Raw genomic sequence first — 21,392 nt, 5'->3', positions numbered from 1 at the left:
TTTTCAAAATCAGTGTCTCCCCGAAACCCAAACTGGGGAAGTTTTTAAGCTACGGCTACACATATGTTCATTAAGGGCCTTGGGAAGTAGGCAGAGTCCAAACTTTAGATGATTGAAGTCTTCAGGGTCAGAAGCACTCACCACCAGCTTCCCTTAGGCTACACTTTAACTGTCATTGATAGATGATGTCAATAAAAATATCTATTCTTTTTCAGATTATTTCCCCTTATAGGTTATTGCAAAATGTTGAGTGTAGTTCCCTGTGCTATACAGTAGTTCCTTGTTGATGATCTATTTTATACATAGCAGTGTGTATGTGTTCATTCCAAACTGTTAATTTATCCCTCCTCCCACCTTTCCCCTTTGGTAATAATAAATTATAAGATTTTATACTTCTCAGAAATGGGGGAGCTGAAAGAGAGGTATCATTTTCAATGGAAAAGCATTTAAAACAAGATTGAAGGTTTAACCAAGATTATTAGCTGTACATCCTTGGAAAGAAATCACTTCGTTTCTCTAATATTGACCTGACAAATAAGACAAACCTTTTCACTGAACTTGCTTATAAAAAGTGATGGAAATATCAAATGGAAGTGTTAAAAACATCTTATTTTACCCGAGCCTTATACACTGTTCTATGTTAACTACAGTTTGGCTCACACATCTGTTCATTGAGGTTACAATAGTCTCAATTTCTGTTACTGATCCTCCAGAGTGGACCCCAACAAGTGTCCCCCTGCCCAGTGTCATTGGGGCCAACAGATCGAGACTGAGTTTGGTTCACAAGCAAAGGAAACTTTATATTTTGATCAGAGAATGGAGAGGTGAGAGCATGCACTACCCCATGGGCTGTGGGCTGGGCTGCTGTGTAGAGATCCTGTCAGAGTCAGTGGGAGGGAGGGAGGCGGCGGAGCTCTCGAGGGCCGGGTTGGCTGTAGCTCAGGCTCTATATCGTGGAGTCTGCACTGGGCCCCAGGAGCTGAGGTGTCGACCCAGCCATTCTGCACTAGGAAATCTGGTCTGAAGTGCCGGGTGTGGAACCTCTGCATGCGGGACCCTAGGAGCACGTGAAATTAGACAAAGCACAAAGGATAAAAAAGGTTAGACTTGACTTTATTGCCCAGATTCTATTTTTATCTCCCAGGGATTTTTAATGGGCTTTGCTGGGGACAAACCCCTCCTCTGCCTTTTGTCCCGTTCCTCATTCTTGGAGTGCTGAGGGTGCAGACCCTTCTTCTGTAACTGCTGAGTGCTGAGTTGGGAGCCCTCATACCCTGGGGCGAGGGTCAGAGCTTCTCCCCAGCAGCCTCCCGGTGACGTTGATTGTCCCCAGGACCCCTGCCTCCCTGCTCGTCCACCTGAGCACCAGCATTGGAAGTGTTATAGATTCTAATGACCTTTAAGGGTCCAGGAAAGAGATGTGCAGAGACGCTGTGGGGGCCGGTTTCACCCCGCCCCACATTTGTTCGGCCACCTTAGGCTGACCGTCTCTGCCAGCCTAGATGCTCTGACCAGTAGTCTGCGCTTTCTTCAATTAGGCCCCTGAATTAACGTACAAACAGCACCAGGTGTCAGAGCCCTGCCCGCTCAACTCCCAGACAGTCCAGGGTCAGTGGTGACCAAGGACCATGATGGCTACTGAGTCAACAGCCTTTTGAAGTAAACAGGAGTCCAGCCGGTCTTATTGGCCACCATCATCACGGTGTCTGTAGGCTTTTCTATGGTGACAGTGTGGTATACTGTTCCCCCGCCAAGATTATTAGCTCCCCTCTGGGTGCAGTAAGTCCTGCAAGCAGTAGTCTACTCTTTTGGGACACACTCTTGTTGTTTTATGAGAGAAACTCCAGGTCAAGTGATGTTCACACGAGTCGTCATGGTGCCCTGTTGCCCCCGGTTATCTCTCTGGATGTTGGAGTTGGAGGGCCTCCTCACTCGAGGTCGGTGTGCCCACGGAGCGAACCCTGCAACTTCAGGGCATGGTTGGTGGTTAGGATCACCATGTGGGGTCCTTTTCCCTTAGGAGGGAGGTGGCCTTTTGGGCTGCTGATTTCCAGGTTTTTAGATACCGCCAGTATCTTGGCCAGATGTGGCAGTGGGCCAAGCCCCTTAGTGACCGTAGTTTATCCTACCTGGATGGCATTCTTGCATTGTTCCATTTCAAGTGGTCCCAGTTTTTGCACTAATTCTCCAATGGCGATTCACCTTTCACCGGGAATGTAAAGGTCAAAGGGTTTAGCTAAATTAGGGAGTTCCAGGGCAAGGGTCTGAATTGACTGCTCTTTCCATTCTTGAAAGGCCACTTCTGGATTCTATTCAAAAGGATCATCATCTTTTCCTTTCAGTGTTTCATATAGAGGCCCAGCTAGTAGACTGTAGTTAGGGATCCAGAAGCAGCAAACCCTGGCCTCCCCAGGAACCCCTAAGCTGTCTTCTAGTTTTAGAAAGGGGTAAGGCTGAAAATGGTTTCTTCCCTTTCCTGGGATGGGCTTCTCTGACCTTCTGTGAGAATGAAGCCCAGGCAGGTCACCGCAGTCTGTGATATTTGAGCTTTTTCTTGGACAACTTCTATCCTTTATTGGCTTGGTAGTTCAGAGGCCTCCTTAGTAGGGCTGGTGATCAGAATGTCGTCTGCATATTGAAGGAGGGTTTCCTTTTCCAGAGGTAGAACTTTTAGGTCTTTAGCTAAGCTTTCCCCAAAGATGGTGTGGGAATTTTTGCACCCTTGGGGCCAGACGGCCCGGAAGTATTGTTTTAGTTGTATGTTGAGTCCTGCCACTCACAAGCCAAAATTTCTTGTGACTCTGGGACTAATGGAATACAAAAGAAGGCATCATTGAAGACTAATACAGAATACCATGTCCTGGTGGTTGGTAGAATGACCAGCAGGGTGTAGGAATTAGGAGCAACTGGAGGTATATCCTCGGTGGCTTCACTGACTGTCCTGACATCCTTTACCAGGTCCCCAGCAGCCCATGGGGCTCTCGTGGTCAGACCAATCCCAGAATATGGAGCTCACCTGGGCAGGTACCCCACCCCCACCCCAGCCCACGGGGCTCTCGTGGTCAGGCCCCTCCCAGGATACAGAGCTACCCTTGCAGGTACCGTGGCAGGGCTGGGCACACAGGAACCGTGCACATAGCCCTCATTGCAGAGCACCCCCAGCTCACCTGTCGCTCAGAGCTGACACAGAGCACCTCAGAGCAGGACTTGAACTAACAAACAGCAGCTGCGACAGGTCTGTGACCCTGGGCATCACTCCGTGAGGCCTCCCTCCACCTGGTCTTCCAGAGACTTCCACTGCACCCGGGGCACCAGGCCTCTGTCTCCAACCACCACCCACCCCTCCTCTGCCTGACTCCTGGGTTCCTCTCATTAGGAGAGGGTTTTCTTGAAGTTGTCTCCCACTCATGGGCCAGATAAAATGATTAGAAAACAAGCCAAAGCTGCAGCCCCTTGTCTATCCTGACTCTCAGGAGCCCACACCTGTTCCTTGGACCTGGCCGGTTCAGCAAGTTCCATTTTCTGCAACTGTGAGCCCCTGAGGGGTGATGATTGGCTGACCTGGGCAGCCTTACCGTGCCGGCCAGCCCTCCCCAGGTGTGCCTGGGTTGAGATCAATATAAATACCACTCCAGGCAGCAAGAGCCCCTGCAGCCGTGCCTGACGCCATTTTCTCTGCCCTGTCAGCAGTCTCGGGGCTGGGCTGGTGGGAGGGAGTGAGAGGCCACGGCTTTGTGGGTGGCCCAGTGTGAGTGGGGCTCTGCTGGACTTTCTGCAGCAGTTGCCAGGCTGCCACCTGCTAAAGAAGAGGATGTGTCACCCATACCTGCTGCTGGAATTTCTCCCTGGGCAGAGGTGAGGAAGGAAAAAAGCAGTGGGGGCAGGGACAGGACGGGTATCTCAGGCAGGGAAATGGAAATCTTCCAGAAGAGCACCCAGGGCCAGGACCATCCTGGCTGGCCTGCAGGCACCAAGTCGGCCGGCATGCTGTCACTCGTGTGGCTCTATGGCCCTTCCTCTAGGCTTTCAAGTCCTTGTATATATTCAGGTGTTTTACCTGGGACGGGTGGGAATAGTTCAGCAGCAACTGGCCTGGGGCTCAGCTCACGTTTACTCACAGATGCCTCGGCACAGTGCCCCAGCTTTGCAATGAGGACGCTTGTTGCGTGGGGGCTGCTGGCTGAATGGGAGACGATTCCCCACCACTGACCAACTTCAGAATTGTTTACAACTGGAGCAAGTGCCCTGATACGGTTTTCCTCTGTGTAACTGGTGGGTTCTGTGTTTTTTTTCTCTTTTTCGTTTTTGGTTCAAGGTAGATTTTATTCCTCTTTTTTGTATTTACAGATATAAGCATGGAAATAATTTATTCATATAAATACATGTATGTGCAGGGAATAATTGTTTTTTCTGTTTTATTTTTTAAATTTTACTTCTTTTTAATTTTGAATTTTATTTTATATTTTTATACAGCAGGTTCTTATTGGTTATCTATTTTATACATATAAATGTATACATGCCAATCCCAGTCTCTCAACTCCTCCCACCACCACCCCCCCAACAGCTTTCCCCCCTTGTTGTCCATACGTTTGTTGTCTACATCTGTTGCTCTGTTTATGCCTTGCAAAATGGTTAATCTGTACAGTTTTTCTAGGTTCCACATATATGCATGAATATACAAGATTTGTTTTTCTCTTTCTGACTTACTTCACTCTGTATGACAGTCTCTAGATCCATCGACGTCTCTACAAATGACCCAATTTCATTCCTTTTCATGGCTTAGTAATATTCCATTTTATATATGTACCACAGCTTTATGCATTCGTCTGTCTGTGGGCATTTAGGTTGCTTCCGTTACCTCGATATTGTAAATAGTGATGCAATGAACATTGCGGTGAATGACTCTTTTTGATTTATGGTTTTGTCTGGGTATATGTCCAGTACTGGGATTGCTGTATCCTATGGTAATTCTATTGTTAGTTTCTTAAGAAATTCCATATTGTTCTCCATAATGACTGTATCAATTTATATTCCCAACAATAGTGGAAGAGGGTTCCTTTTCTCCACACCCTTTCCAGCATTTTTTGTTTGTAGATTTTCAATGATGCCTATTCTACCAGGTGTGAGGTGATACCTCATTGTTGAATCCATTTCGTTGAGCAAGGGGTAGCTCTTGTCTATTACATATTTGGCTTATGGAACGGTATCTGTGCTAATTTCAAACTCTGCTTTTATGCAGCACCCCAACTCACCTTCCCCCTTAAGCAGGCATAAGTTGGTTTTCTAAACTTGAGACCCTGTTCTGTTTTGTAATTCAGTTCATGTGTAGCCAAGTTCACATTCCGTGTATTAGTGATACCTTATGATGTTTCTTTTTCTGTGTGACTTATTTCACTTAGAATCATCGTGCCTCAATCCACTCATTATGCTGGTACGGGCCTGGTGACATAGATTTCATTGCTGAGTGGTATTCTGTTGTACAGAAGTACCGCAACTTCTTTATCCATTATTTGCTCTCTGGGATATTTAACTTGTGCCGTAGAAGAGATTCCTGTAAAAAGAGCCGTCCCAAATTTTGGGGTTGCTGTGTCTTTTTGATATTAATTTCCCTAAGCTATAGGACCATAAGTGGAAGTGCCCTAGGCTCTGTTGCTTTGTTTTTTAGATGTTTAAGGAAACACCATACACTTCTCCCGAGTGTCTGTTGGCAATTTACATCCCGCCCATCAGCATAACAAGGCTCCCAGTTCTCCATGGCCTGTCCTGCCTTTCTGGATTTTACACTTTATTCTGATGGCCCTTTTGACCGGGGGGAAGTGAGACTTCATTGTAGTGCAGATTTCCTTTGCAAGCTTGCTTGGTTGGCCAAAAAGGGCGTATGCGTTTTTTCCTGAATATATTCAGGAAAAAACGCATACGCCCTTTTGGCAAAGTGCATCATTGTGGACGTTCTGACTCTTTTCCTACGCTTTCAATGCAATTCCAGTCTACCTCCTGAAATCGGTATCCTGCAATTCTGCCCCGCTTTCAAGTCCTCTTGGAAGCCTTACTTCAGTCTATTTTTGGACAATAGCTGTCATTTATAACTCTGCAGGTTTGTGAATTACAGAGGCCCTGAGCTCCTTTCTTCAACTCGCTTTCTTTTGAGCTGGCCGCAACACCGCAGGATGGCTTCAGGCCCTAATCTTGTTCCGGCACGGCACGCTGAGCCTTTGGTTATTTCCTCTTCCTGGTGGGAAATGAGAGTTAAATTTGCCCGTCCAGACACCTCCAGCTAGTCTCTCATTGGTTCTCCCTATTCCTGTTCATCTTCCGCAGAAATTGCAAACTGGGCCAAACAGGAGGTTAAAGGCGCTGACTCTCCAAGTTGGGAGAGTGTTAGTAAAGGGTCTGGAATGTTGCACCCGAGTACCAGGGGAGGAAAACTGAGACATATTTGAACACGTCTCCCGTTCACACGGTTGATCATACTCGGGGTTCCACATGCATGTTTTAGCTGAAGGAAGAATACCTTAAACCTGGAGAGTTGAGACCCGTGGAATGGGTACCATGCAATATGACTTCAAAGGGTCTTCATTTGCTCACCGAACCTCTCCAATCCTATCACTGCTGCGTTTATGCCCCTGTACACACGCTTGATTCTCTTTCAGAGACATAGCAATCCATAGGTTTTAAGATACTTACTAGTCAGGTACATTCTTAGGCGTTTAATATGGGGTGTTGAGTCCATTTCGTTGAGCAAGGAGTAGCTCTTGTCTATTCCATATTTGGCTTAAGGAACTTTATCTGTGCTCATTTCAATCTCTGGTTTTATGCAGCACCCCAACTCACCTTCCCCCTTAAGCAAGCGTAAGTTGGTTTTCTAAACTTGAGACACTGTTCTGTTTTGTAATTCAGTTCATGTGTAGCCAAGTTCACATTCTGTGTATTAGTTATACCTTATGATGTTTCTTTTCTGTGTGACTTATTTCAGTTCGAATCATCATACCTGAATCCACTCATTATGCTGCTACGGGCCTGATAACATACATTTCATTGCTGAGTGATATTGCATTGTACGTAAGTACCAGAAGTTCTTTATCCATTTTTCACTTTCTGCGATATTGAACTTGTACCGTAAACGAGGTTCTTGTAAACAGAGCCGTTCCAAACTTTGGGGTGGCTGTGTCTTTTTGATTTTAATTTCCCTAGGCTATAGGACCATAAGTGGAAGTGCCCTAGGCTCTGTTGCTTTGTTTTTTAGATGTTTCAGGAAACACCATACACTTCTCCAGAGTGGCTGTTGGCAATTTACATCCCGCCCATCAGCATTAGAAGGCTCCCAGTTCTCCATGGCCTGTCGTGCCTTTATGGATTTTACACTTTTTTCAGATGGCCCTTTTGACCGGGGGGAAGTGAGACTTCATTGTAGTGCAGATTTCCTTTGCAAGCTTGCTTGGTTGGCCAAAAAGGGCGTATGCGTTTTTTCCTGAATATATTCAGGAAAAAACGCATACGCCCTTTTTGGCCAAGTGCATCATTGTGGACGTTCTGCCTCTTTTCCTATGCTTTCAATGCAATTCCAGTCTACCTCCTGAAATCGGTTTCCTGCAATTCTGCCCCGCTTTCAAGTCCTCTTGGCAGCCTTACTTCAGTCTATTTTTGGACGATAGCTGTCATTTATAACTCTGCAGGTTTGTGAATTACTGTGCTCCTGAGCTCCTTTCTTCAACTCGCTTTCTTGTGACCTGGCCGCAACACCGCAGGATGTCTTCAGGCCCTAATCTGGTTCTGGCACGGCACGCTGAGCCTTTGGTTAATTCCTCTTCCTGGTGGGAAATGAGAGTTAAATTTGCCCATCCAGACACCTCCAGCTAGTCTCTCATTGGTTCTCGCTATTCCTGTTCATCTTCCACAGAAATTGCAAACTGGGCCAAAAAGGAGGTTAAAGGGACTGACTCTCCAAGTGGGGAGAGTGTTAGTAAAGTGTCTGGAATGTTGCACCCAAGTACCAGGGTACGAAAACCGAGACATATTTGAACACGTCTCCCGATCACATGGTTGATCATACTCTAGGTTCCACATGCATGTTTTAGCTGAAGGAAGAATACCTTAAACCTGGGTAGTTGAAACCCGTGGAATGGGTACCATGCAATATGACTTCAAAGGGTCTTCATTTGCTCACCGAACCTCTCCAATCCTATCACTGCTGTGTTTATGCCCCTGTACACATGCTTGATTCTCTTTCGGAGACATAGCAATCCATAGGTTTTAAGATACTTACTAGTCAGGTACATTCTTAGGCGTTTAATATGCGGTGTTGAGTCCATTTCGTTGAGCAAGGAGTAGCTCTTGTCTATTCCATATTTGGCTTAAGGAACTTTATCTGTGCTCATTTCAATCTCTGGTTTTATGCAGCACCCCAACTCACCTTTCCCCTTAAGCAAGCATAAGTTGGTTTTCTAAATTTGAGACCCTGTTCTGTTCTGTAATTCAGTTCCTGTGTAGCCAAGTTTCCATTCCGTGTATTACTGATATCTTATGATGTTTCTTTTTCTGTGTGACTTATTTCAGTTAGAATCATCATACCTGAATCCACTCATTGTGCTGCTAAGGGCCTGATGACACAGATTTCATTGCTGAGTGATATTGCTTTGTAAGTAAATACCACAACTTCTTTATCCATTTTTCAATTTCTGCGATGTTGAACTTGTACTGTAAACGAGGTTCTTGTAAACAGAGCCGTTTGAAATTTTGGGGTGGCTGTGTCTTTTGATTTTAAATTCCCTAAGCTATAGGACCATAAGTGGCAGTGCCCTAGGCTCTGTTGCTTTGTTTTTTAGATGTTTCAGGAAACACCATACACTTCTCCCAAGTGTTTGTTGGCAATTTACATCCCGCCCTTCAGCATAACAAGGCTCCCAGTTCTCCATGGCCTGTCCTGCCTTTCTGGATTTTACACTTTTTTCAGATGGCCCTTTTGACTGGGGGGAAGTGAGACTTCATTGTAGTGCAGATTTCCTTTGCAAGCTTGCTTGTTTGGCCAAAAAGGGCGTATGCGTTTTTTCCTGAATATATTCAGGAAAAAACGCATACGCCCTTTTTGGCCAAGTGCATCATTGTGGACGTTCTGCCTCTTTTCCTATGCTTTCAATGCAATTCCAGTCTACCTCCTGAAATCGGTTTCCTGCAATTCTGCCCCGCTTTCAAGTCCTCTTGGCAGCCTTACTTCAGTCTATTTTTGGACGATAGCTGTCATTTATAACTCTGCAGGTTTGTGAATTACAGTGCCCCTGAGCTCCTTTCTTCAACTCGATTTCTTGTGACCTGGCCGCAACACTGCAGGATGGCTTCAGGCCCTAATCTGGTCCGGCACGGCACACTGAGCCTTTGGTTATTTCCTCTTCCTGGTGGGAAATGAGAGTTAAATTTGCCCGTCCAGACACCTCCAGCTAGCCTCTCATTGGTTCTCGCTATTCCTGTTCATCTTCCGCAGAAATTGCAAACTGGGCCAAACAGGAGGTTAAAGGCGCTGACTTTCCAAGTGGGGAGAGTGTTCGTAAACCGTCTGGAATGTTGCACCCGAGTACCAGGGGAGGAAAACTGAGACATATTTGAACACATCTCCCGTTCACATGGTTGATCATACTCTGGGTTCCACATGCATGTTTTAGCTGAAGGAAGAATACCTTAAGCCTGTGTATTTGAAACCCGTGGAATGGGTACCATGCAATATGACTTCAAAGGGTCTTCATTTGCTCACCGAACCTCTCCAATCCTATCACTGCTGCGTTTATGCCCCTGTACACATGCTTCATTCTCCTTCGGAGACAGAGCAATCCATAGGTTTTAAGATAGTTACTAGTCAGGTACATTCTTTGGCGTTTAATATGCGGTGTTGAGTCCATTTCGTTGAGCAAGGAGTAGCTCTTGTCTATTCCATATTTGGCTTAAGGAACTTTATCTGTGCTCATTTCAATCTCTGGTTTTATGCAGCACCCCAACTCACCTTTCCCCTTAAGCAAGCATAAGTTGGTTTTCTAAATTTGAGACCCTGTTCTGTTCTGTAATTCAGTTCCTGTGTAGCCAAGTTTCCATTCCGTGTATTACTGATATCTTATGATGTTTCTTTTTCTGTGTGACTTATTTCAGTTAGAATCATCGTACCTGAATCCACTCATTATGCTGCTACGGGCCTGATGACACAGATTTCATTGCTGAGTGATACTGCATTGTACGTAAGTACCACAAGTTCTTTATCCATTTTTCAATTTCTGCGATGTTGAACTTGTACTGTAAACGAGGTTCTTGTAAACAGAGCCGTTCCAAACTTTGGGGTGGCTGTGTCTTTTTGATTTTAATTTCCCTAAGCTATAGGACCATAAGTGGAAGTGCACTAGGTTCTGTTGCTTTGTTTTTTAGATGTTTCAGGAAACACCATACACTTCTCCCGAGTGGTTGTTGGCAATTTACATCCCGCCCATCAGCATAACAAGGCTCCCAGTTCTCCATGGCCTGTCCTGCCTTTCTGGATTTTACACTTTTTTCAGATGGCCCTTTTGACTGGGGGGAAGTGAGACTTCATTGTAGTGCAGATTTCCTTTGCAAGCTTGCTTGGTTGGCCAAAAAGTGCGTATGCGTTTTTTCCTGAATATATTCAGGAAAAAACGCATACGCCCTTTTTGGCCAAGTGCATCATTGTGGACGTTCTGCCTCTTTTCCTATGCTTTCAATGCAATTCCAGTCTACCTCCTGAAATCGGTTTCCTGCAATTCTGCCCCGCTTTCAAGTCCTCTTGGCAGCCTTACTTCAGTCTATTTTTGGACGATAGCTGTCATTTATAACTCTGCAGGTTTGTGAATTACAGTGCCCCTGAGCTCCTTTCTTCAACTCGCTTTCTTTTGAGCTGGCCGCAACACCGCAGGATGGCTTCAGGCCCTAATCTGGTTCCGGCACGGCACGCTGAGCCTTTGGTTATTTCCTCTTCCTGGTGGGAAATGAGAGTTAAATTTGCCCGTCCAGACACCTCCAGCTAGCCTCTCATTGGTTTTCGCTATTCCTGTTCATCTTTCGCAGAAATTGCAAACTGGGCCAAACAGGAGTTTAAAGGCGCTGACTTTCCAAGTGGGGAGAGTGTTAGTAAAGCGTCTGGAATGTTGCACCCAAGTACCAGGGGAGGAAAACTGAGACATATTTGAACACGTCTCCCATTCACATGGTTGATCATACTTGGGTTCCACATGCATGTTTTAGCTGAGGAAGAATACCTAAAACCTGGGTAGTTGAAACCCGTGGAATGGGTACCATGCAATATGACTTCAAAGGGTCTTCATTTGCTCACCGAACCTCCCCAATCCTATCACTGCTGCGTTTATGCCCCTGTACACATGCTTGATTCTCTTTCGGAGACATAGCAATCCATAGGTTTTAAGATACTTACTAGTCAGGTACATTCTTAGGCGTTTAATATGGGGTGTTGAGTCCATTTCGTTGAGCAAGGAGTAGCTCTTTTCTATTCCATATTTGGCTTAAGGAACTTTATCTGTGCTCATTTCAATCTCTGGTTTTATGCAGCACCCCAACTCACCTTTCCCCTTAAGCAAGCATAAGTTGGTTTTCTAAATTTGAGACCCTGTTCTGTTCTGTAATTCAGTTCCTGTGTAGCCAAGTTTCCATTCCGTGTATTACTGATATCTTATGATGTTTCTTTTTCTGTGTGACTTATTTCAGTTAGAATCATCATACCTGAATCCACTCATTGTGCTGCTAAGGGCCTGATGACACAGATTTCATTGCTGAGTGATATTGCTTTGTAAGTAAATACCACAACTTCTTTATCCATTTTTCAATTTCTGCGATGTTGAACTTGTACTGTAAACGAGGTTCTTGTAAACAGAGGCGTCCCAAACTTTGGGGTGGCTGTGTCTTTTTGATTTTAATTTCCCTAAGCTATAGGACCATAAGTGGCAGTGCCCTAGGCTCTGTTGCTTTGTTCTTTAGATGTTTCAGGAAACACCATACACTTCTCCTGAGTGTCTGTTGGTAATTTACATCCCGCCCATCAGCATAACAAGGCTCCCAGTTCTCCATGGCCTGTCCTGCCTTTCTGGATTTTACACTTTTTTCAGATGGCCCTTTTGACCGGGGGGAAGTGAGACTTCATTGTAGTGCAGATTTCCTTTGCAAGCTTGCTTGGTTGGCCAAAAAGGGCGTATGCGTTTTTTCCTGAATATATTCAGGAAAAAACGCATACACCCTTTTTGGCCAAGTGCATCATTGTGGACGTTCTGCCTCTTTTCCTATGCTTTCAATGCAATTCCAGTCTACCTCCTGAAATCGGTTTCCTGCAATTCTGCCCCGCTTTCAAGTCCTCTTGGCAGCCTTACTTCAGTCTATTTTTGGATGATAGCTGTCATTTATAACTCTGCAGGTTTGTGAATTACAGTGCTCCTGAGCTCCTTTCTTTAACTCGCTTTCTTGTGACCTGGCCGCAACACCGCAGGATGTCTTCAGGCCCTAATCTGGTTCCGGCACGGCACGCTGAGCCTTTGGTTAATTCCTCTTCCTGGTGGGAAATGAGAGTTAAATTTGCCCATCCAGACACCTCCAGCTAGTCTCTCATTGGTTCTCGCTATTCCTGTTCATCTTCCACAGAAATTGCAAACTGGGCCAAACAGGAGGTTAAAGGGACTGACTCTCCAAGTGGGGAGAGTGTTAGTAAAGTGTCTGGAATGTTGCACCCAAGTACCAGGGTATGAAAACTGAGACATATTTGAACACATCTCCCGATCACATGGTTGATCATACTCTAGGTTCCACATGCATATTTTAGCTGAAGGAAGAATACCTTAAACCTGTGTATTTGAAACCCGTGGAATGGGTACCATGCAATATGACTTCAAAGGGTCTTCATTTGCTCACAGAACCTCTCCAATCCTATCACTGCTGCGTTTATGCCCCTGTACACATGCTTGATTCTCTTTCGGAGACATAGCAATCCATAGGTTTTAAGATACTTACTAGTCATGTACATTCTTAGGCGTTTAATATGGGGTGTTGAGTCCATTTCGTTGAGCAAGGAGTAGCTCTTGTCTATTCCATATTTGGCTTAAGGAACTTTATCTGTGCTCATTTCAATCTCTGGTTTTATGCAGCACCCCAACTCACCTTTCCCCTTAAGCAAGCATAAGTTGGTTTTCTAAATTTGAGACCCTGTTCTGTTCTGTAATTCAGTTCCTGTGTAGCCAAGTTTCCATTCCGTGTATTACTGATATCTTATGATGTTTCTTTTTCTGTGTGACTTATTTCAGTTAGAATCATCATACCTGAATCCACTCATTGTGCTGCTAAGGGCCTGATGACACAGATTTCATTGCTGAGTGATATTGCTTTGTAAGTAAATACCACAACTTCTTTATCCATTTTTCAATTTCTGCGATGTTGAACTTGTACTGTAAACGAGGTTCTTGTAAACAGAGGCATCCCAAACTTTGGGGTGGCTGTGTCTTTTTGATTTTAATTTCCCTAAGCTATAGGACCATAAGTGGCAGTGCCCTAGGCTCTGTTGCTTTGTTTTTTAGATGTTTCAGGAAACACCATACACTTCTCCTGAGTGTCTGTTGGTAATTTACATCCCGCCCATCAGCATAACAAGGCTCCCAGTTCTCCATGGCCTGTCCTGCCTTTCTGGATTTTACACTTTTTTCAGATGGCCCTTTTGACCGGGGGGAAGTGAGACTTCATTGTAGTGCAGATTTCCTTTGCAAGCTTGCTTGGTTGGCCAAAAAGGGCGTATGCGTTTTTTCCTGAATATATTCAGGAAAAAACGCATACGCCCTTTTTGGCCAAGTGCATCATTGTGGACGTTCTGCCTCTTTTCCTATGCTTTCAATGCAATTCCAGTCTACCTCCTGAAATCGGTTTCCTGCAATTCTGCCCCGCTTTCAAGTCCTCTTGGCAGCCTTACTTCAGTCTATTTTTGGACGATAGCTGTCATTTATAACTCTGCAGGTTTGAGAATTACTGTGCTCCTGAGCTCCTTTCTTTAACTCGCTTTCTTGTGACCTGGCCGCAACACCGCAGGATGTCTTCAGGCCCTAATCTGGTTCTGGCACGGCACGCTGAGCCTTTGGTTAATTCCTCTTCCTGGTGGGAAATGAGAGTTAAATTTGCCCATCCAGACACCTCCAGCTAGTCTCTCATTGGTTCTCGCTATTCCTGTTCATCTTCCACAGAAATTGCAAACTGGGCCAAAAAGGAGGTTAAAGGGACTGACTCTCCAAGTGGGGAGAGTGTTAGTAAAGTGTCTGGAATGTTGCACCCAAGTACCAGGGTACGAAAACCGAGACGTATTTGAACACGTCTCCCGATCACATGGTTGATCATACTCTAGGTTCCACATGCATGTTTTAGCTGAAGGAAGAATACCTTAAACCTGGGTAGTTGAAACCCGTGGAATGGGTACCATGCAATATGACTTCAAAGGGTCTTCATTTGCTCACCGAACCTCTCCAATCCTATCACTGCTGTGTTTATGCCCCTGTACACATGCTTGATTCTCTTTCGGAGACATAGCAATCCATAGGTTTTAAGATACTTACAAGTCAGGTACATTCTTAGGCGTTTAATATGCGGTGTTGAGTCCATTTCGTTGAGCAAGGAGTAGCTCTTGTCTATTCCATATTTGGCTTAAGGAACTTTATCTGTGCTCATTTCAATCTCTGGTTTTATGCAGCACCCCAACTCACCTTTCCCCTTAAGCAAGCATAAGTTGGTTTTCTAAATTTGAGACCCTGTTCTGTTCTGTAATTCAGTTCCTGTGTAGCCAAGTTTCCATTCCGTGTATTACTGATATCTTATGATGTTTCTTTTTCTGTGTGACTTATTTCAGTTAGAATCATCATACCTGAATCCACTCATTGTGCTGCTAAGGGCCTGATGACACAGATTTCATTGCTGAGTGATATTGCTTTGTAAGTAAATACCACAACTTCTTTATCCATTTTTCAATTTCTGCGATGTTGAACTTGTACTGTAAACGAGGTTCTTGTAAACAGAGCCGTTCGAAATTTTGGGGTGGCTGTGTCTTTTGATTTTAAATTCCCTAAGCTATAGGACCATAAGTGGCAGTGCCCTAGGCTCTGTTGCTTTGTTTTTTAGATGTTTCAGGAAACACCATACACTTCTCCCAAGTGTTTGTTGGCAATTTACATCCCGCCCTTCAGCATAACAAGGCTCCCAGTTCTCCATGGCCTGTCCTGCCTTTCTGGATTTTACACTTTTTTCAGATGGCCCTTTTGACTGGGGGGAAGAGAGACTTCATTGTAGTGCAGATTTCCTTTGCAAGCTTGCTTGTTTGGCCAAAAAGGGCGTATGCGTTTTTTCCTGAATATATTCAGGAAAAAACGCATACGCCCTTTTTGGCCAAGTGCATCATTGTGGACGTTCTGCCTCTTTTCCTATGCTTTCAATGCAGTTCCAGTCTACCTCCTGAAATCGGTTTCCTGCAATTCTGCCCCGCTTTCAAGTCCTCTTGGCAGCCTTACTTCAGTCTATTTTTGGACGATAGCTGTCATTTATAACTCTGCAGGTTTGTGAATTACAGTGCCCCTGAGCTCCTTTCTTCAACTCGCTTTCTTTTGAGCTGGCCGCAACACTGCAGGATGGCTTCAGGCCCTAATCTGGTCCGGCACGGCACACTGAGCCTTTGGTTATTTCCTCTTCCTGGTGGGAAATGAGAGTTAAATTTGCCCGTCCAGACACCTCCAGCTAGCCTCTCATTGGTTCTCGCTATTCCTGTTCATCTTCCGCAGAAATTGCAAACTGGGCCAAACAGGAGGTTAAAGGCGCTGACTTTCCAAGTGGGGAGAGTGTTCGTAAAGCGTCTGGAATGTTGCACCCAAGTACCAGGGGAGGAAAACTGAGACATATTTGAACACGTCTCCCATTCACATGGTTGATCATACTTGGGTTCCACATGCATGTTTTAGCTGAGGAAGAATACCTAAAACATGGGTAGTTGAAACCCATGGAATGGGTACCATGCAATATGACTTCAAAGGGTCTTCATTTGCTCACCGAACCTCTCCAATCCTATCACTGCTGCGTTTATGCCCCTGTACACATGTTTGATTCTCTTTCGGAGACATAGCAATCCATAGGTTTTAAGATACTTACTAGTCAGGTACATTCTTAGGGGTTTAATATGGGGTGTTGAGTCCATTTCGTTGAGCAAGGAGTAGCTCTTGTCTATTCCATATTTGGCTTAAGGAACTTTATCTGTGCTCATTTCAATCTCTGGTTTTATGCAGCACCCCAACTCACCTTTCCCCTTAAGCAAGCATAAGTTGGTTTTCTAAATTTGAGACCCTGTTCTGTTCTGTAATTCAGTTCCTGTGTAGCCAAGTTTCCATTCCGTGTATTACTGATATCTTATGATGTTTCTTTTTCTGTGTGACTTATTTCATTTAGAATCATCATACCTGAATCCACTCATTGTGCTGCTAAGGGCCTGATGACACAGATTTCATTGCTGAGTGATATTGCTTTGTAAGTAAATACCACAACTTCTTTATCCATTTTTCAATTTCTGCGATGTTGAACTTGTACTGTAAACGAGGTTCTTGTAAACAGAGGCGTCCCAAACTTTGGGGTGGCTGTGTCTTTTTGATTTTAATTTCCCTAAGCTATAGGACCATAAGTGGCAGTGCCCTAGGCTCTGTTGCTTTGTTTTTTAGATGTTTCAGGAAACACCATACACTTCTCCTGAGTGTCTGTTGGTAATTTACATCCCGCCCATCAGCATAACAAGGCTCCCAGTTCTCCATGGCCTGTCCTGCCTTTCTGGATTTTACACTTTTTTCAGATGGCCCTTTTGACCAGGGGGAAGTGAGACTTCATTGTAGTGCAGATTTCCTTTGCAAGCTTGCTTGGTTGGCCAAAAAGGGCGTATGCGTTTTTTCCTGAATATATTCAGGAAAAAACGCATACGCCCTTTTTGGCCAAGTGCATCATTGTGGACGTTCTGCCTCTTTTCCTATGCTTTCAATGCAATTCCAGTCTACCTCCTGAAATCGGTTTCCTGCAATTCTGCCCCGCTTTCAAGTCCTCTTGGCAGCCTTACTTCAGTCTATTTTTGGATGATAGCTGTCATTTATAACTCTGCAGGTTTGTGAATTACAGTGCTCCTGAGCTCCTTTCTTTAACTCGCTTTCTTGTGACCTGGCCGCAACACCGCAGGATGTCTTCAGGCCCTAATTTGGTTCTGGCACGGCACACTGAGCCTTTGGTTAATTCCTCTTCCTGGTGGGAAATGAGAGTTAAATTTGCCCATCCAGACACCTCCAGCTAGTCTCTCATTGGTTCTCGCTATTCCTGTTCATCTTCCACAGAAATTGCAAACTGGGCCAAACAGGAGGTTAAAGGGACTGACTCTCCAAGTGGGGAGAGTGTTAGTAAAGTGTCTGGAATGTCGCACCCGAGTACCAGGGTACGAAAACTGAGACATATTTGAACACATCTCCCGATCACATGGTTGATCATACTCTAGGTTCCACATGCATGTTTTAGCTGAAGGAAGAATACCTTAAACCTGTGTATTTGAAACCCGTGGAATGGGTACCATGCAATATGACTTCAAAGGGTCTTCATTTGCTCACCGAACCTCTCCAATCCTATCACTGCTGCGTTTATGCCCCTGTACACATGCTTGATTCTCTTTCGGAGACATAGCAATCCATAGGTTTTAAGATACTTACTAGTCAGGTACATTCTTAGGCGTTTAATATGGGGTGTTGAGTCCATTTCGTTGAGCAAGGAGTAGCTCTTGTCTATTCCATATTTGGCTTAAGGAACTTTATCTGTGCTCATTTCAATCTCTGGTTTTATGCAGCACCCCAACTCACCTTTCCCCTTAAGCAAGCATAAGTTGGTTTTCTAAATTTGAGACCCTGTTCTGTTCTGTAATTCAGTTCCGGTGTAGCCAAGTTTCCATTCTGTGTATTACTGATATCTTATGATGTTTCTTTTTCTGTGTGACTTATTTCAGTTAGAATCATCATACCTGAATCCACTCATTGTGCTGCTAAGGGCCTGATGACACAGATTTCATTGCTGAGTGATATTGCTTTGTAAGTAAATACCACAACTTCTTTATCCATTTTTCAATTTCTGCGATGTTGAACTTGTACTGTAAACGAGGTTCTTGTAAACAGAGGCGTCCCAAACTTTGAGGTGGCTGTGTCTTTTTGATTTTAATTTCCCTAAGCTATAGGACCATAAGTGGCAGTGCCCTAGGCTCTGTTGCTTTATTTTTTAGATGTTTCAGGAAACACCATACACTTCTCCTGAGTGTCTGTTGGTAATTTACATCCCGCCCATCAGCATAACAAGGCTCCCAGTTCTCCATGGCCTGTCCTGCCTTTCTGGATTTTACACTTTTTTCAGATGGCCCTTTCGACCAGGGGGAAGTAAGATTTCATTGTAGTGCAGATTTCCTTTGCGAGCTTGCTTGGTTGGCCAAAAAGGGCGTATGCGTTTTTTCCTGAATATATTCAGGAAAAAATGCATACGCCCTTTTTGGCCAAGTGCATCATTGTGGACGTTCTGCCTCTTTTCCTATGCTTTCAATGCAATTCCAGTCTACCTCCTGAAATCGGTTTCCTGCAATTCTGCCCCGCTTTCAAGTCCTCTTGGCAGCCTTACTTCAGTCTATTTTTGGACGATAGCTGTCATTTATAACTCTGCAGGTTTGTGAATTACTGTGCTCCTGAGCTCCTTTCTTTAACTCGCTTTCTTGTGACCTGGCCGCAACACCGCAGGATGTCTTCAGGCCCTAATCTGGTTCTGGCACGGCACGCTGAGCCTTTGGTTAATTCCTCTTCCTGGTGGGAAATGAGAGTTAAATTTGCCCATCCAGACACCTCCAGCTAGTCTCTCATTGGTTCTCGCTATTCCTGTTCATCTTCCACAGAAATTGCAAACTGGGCCAAAAAGGAGGTTAAAGGGACTGACTCTCCAAGTGGGGAGAGTGTTAGTAAAGTGTCTGGAATGTTGCACCCAAGTACCAGGGTACGAAAACCGAGACATATTTGAACACGTCTCCCGATCACATGGTTGATCATACTCTAGGTTCCACATGCATGTTTTAGCTGAAGGAAGAATACCTTAAACCTGGGTAGTTGAAACCCGTGGAATGGGTACCATGCAATATGACTTCAAAGGGTCTTCATTTGCTCACCGAACCTCTCCAATCCTATCACTGCTGCGTTTATGCCCCTGTACACATGCTTGATTCTCTTTCGGAGACATAGCAATCCATAGGTTTTAAGATACTTACTAGTCAGGTACATTCTTAGGCGTTTAATATGCGGTGTTGAGTCCATTTCGTTGAGCAAGGAGTAGCTCTTGTCTATTCCATATTTGGCTTAAGGAACTTTATCTGTGCTCATTTCAATCTCTGGTTTTATGCAGCACCCCAACTCACCTTTCCCCTTAAGCAAGCATAAGTTGGTTTTCTAAATTTGAGACCCTGTTCTGTTCTGTAATTCAGTTCCTGTGTAGCCAAGTTTCCATTCCGTGTATTACTGATATCTTATGATGTTTCTTTTTCTGTGTGACTTATTTCAGTTAGAATCATCATACCTGAATCCACTCATTGTGCTGCTAAGGGCCTGATGACACAGATTTCATTGCTGAGTGATATTGCTTTGTAAGTAAATACCACAACTTCTTTATCCATTTTTCAATTTCTGCGATGTTGAACTTGTACTGTAAACGAGGTTCTTGTAAACAGAGCCGTTCGAAATTTTGGGGTGGCTGTGTCTTTTGATTTTAAATTCCCTAAGCTATAGGACCATAAGTGGCAGTGCCCTAGGCTCTGTTGCTTTGTTTTTTAGATGTTTCAGGAAACACCATACACTTCTCCCAAGTGTTTGTTGGCAATTTACATCCCGCCCTTCAGCATAACAAGGCTCCCAGTTCTCCATGGCCTGTCCTGCCTTTCTGGATTTTACACTTTTTTCAGATGGCCCTTTTGACTGGGGGGAAGTGAGACTTCATTGTAGTGCAGATTTCCTTTGCAAGCTTGCTTGTTTGGCCAAAAAGGGCGTATGCGTTTTTTCCTGAATATATTCAGGAAAAAACGCATACGCCCTTTTTGGCCAAGTGCATCATTGTGGACGTTCTGCCTCTTTTCCTATGCTTTCAATGCAATTCCAGTCTACCTCCTGAAATCGGTTTCCTGCAATTCTGCCCCGCTTTCAAGTCCTCTTGGCAGCCTTACTTCAGTCTATTTTTGGACGATAGCTGTCATTTATAACTCTGCAGGTTTGTGAATTACAGTGCCCCTGAGCTCCTTTCTTCAACTCGCTTTCTTTTGAGCTGGCCGCAACACTGCAGGATGGCTTCAGGCCCTAATCTGGTCCGGCACGGCACACTGAGCCTTTGGTTATTTCCTCTTCCTGGTGGGAAATGAGAGTTAAATTTGCCCGTCCAGACACCTCCAGCTAGCCTCTCATTGGTTCTCGCTATTCCTGTTCATCTTCCGCAGAAATTGCAAACTGGGCCAAACAGGAGGTTAAAGGCGTTGACTTTCCAAGTGGGGAGAGTGTTAGTAAAGCGTCTGGAATGTTGCACCCGAGTACCAGGGGAGGAAAACTGAGACATATTTGAACACGTCTCCCATTCACATGGTTGATCATACTTGGGTTCCACATGCATGTTTTAGCTGAGGAAGAATACCTAAAACCTGGGTAGTTGAAACCCATGGAATGGGTACCATGCAATATGACTTCAAAGGGTCTTCATTTGCTCACCGAACCTCTCCAATCCTATCACTGCTGCGTTTATGCCCCTGTACACATGCTTGATTCTCTTTCGGAGACATAGCAATGCATAGGTTTTAAGATACTTACTAGTCAGGTACATTCTTAGGGGTTTAATATGGGGTGTTGAGTCCATTTCGTTGAGCAAGGAGTAGCTCTTGTCTATTCCATATTTGGCTTAAGGAACTTTATCTGTGCTCATTTCAATCTCTGGTTTTATGCAGCACCCCAACTCACCTTTCCCCTTAAGCAAGCATAAGTTGGTTTTCTAAATTTGAGACCCTGTTCTGTTCTGTAATTCAGTTCCTGTGTAGCCAAGTTTCCATTCCGTGTATTACTGATATCTTATGATGTTTCTTTTTCTGTGTGACTTATTTCATTTAGAATCATCATACCTGAATCCACTCATTGTGCTGCTAAGGGCCTGATGACACAGATTTCATTGCTGAGTGATATTGCTTTGTAAGTAAATACCACAACTTCTTTATCCATTTTTCAATTTCTGCGATGTTGAACTTGTACTGTAAACGAGGTTCTTGTAAACAGAGGCGTCCCAAACTTTGGGGTGGCTTTGTCTTTTTGATTTTAATT

General features: G+C 44.5%; 1 long non-coding RNA gene across 1 annotated transcript in view; it reads left to right on the top strand.

Annotated features, from left to right (window-relative positions):
- LOC307181484 overlaps nt 1–16,541 on the top strand; it is a 58,056-nt gene extending 41,515 nt beyond the window's left edge. The window contains exon 3 of the long non-coding RNA XR_013826876.1: nt 16,450–16,541. This is a non-coding gene — a long non-coding RNA (uncharacterized lncRNA). The remainder of the gene's footprint in view (nt 1–16,449) is intronic.
- The last annotated feature ends 4,851 nt before the right edge of the window (nt 16,542–21,392 follow it).

This window comes from Stenella coeruleoalba (genome assembly GCF_951394435.1).
Source record: "Stenella coeruleoalba genome assembly, contig: scaffold_312, whole genome shotgun sequence".
Lineage (NCBI taxonomy): Eukaryota > Metazoa > Chordata > Mammalia > Artiodactyla > Delphinidae > Stenella > Stenella coeruleoalba.
The sequence above is the reverse complement of the archived record's forward strand: the minus strand, read 5'-3'. Positions and strand labels throughout refer to the sequence as shown.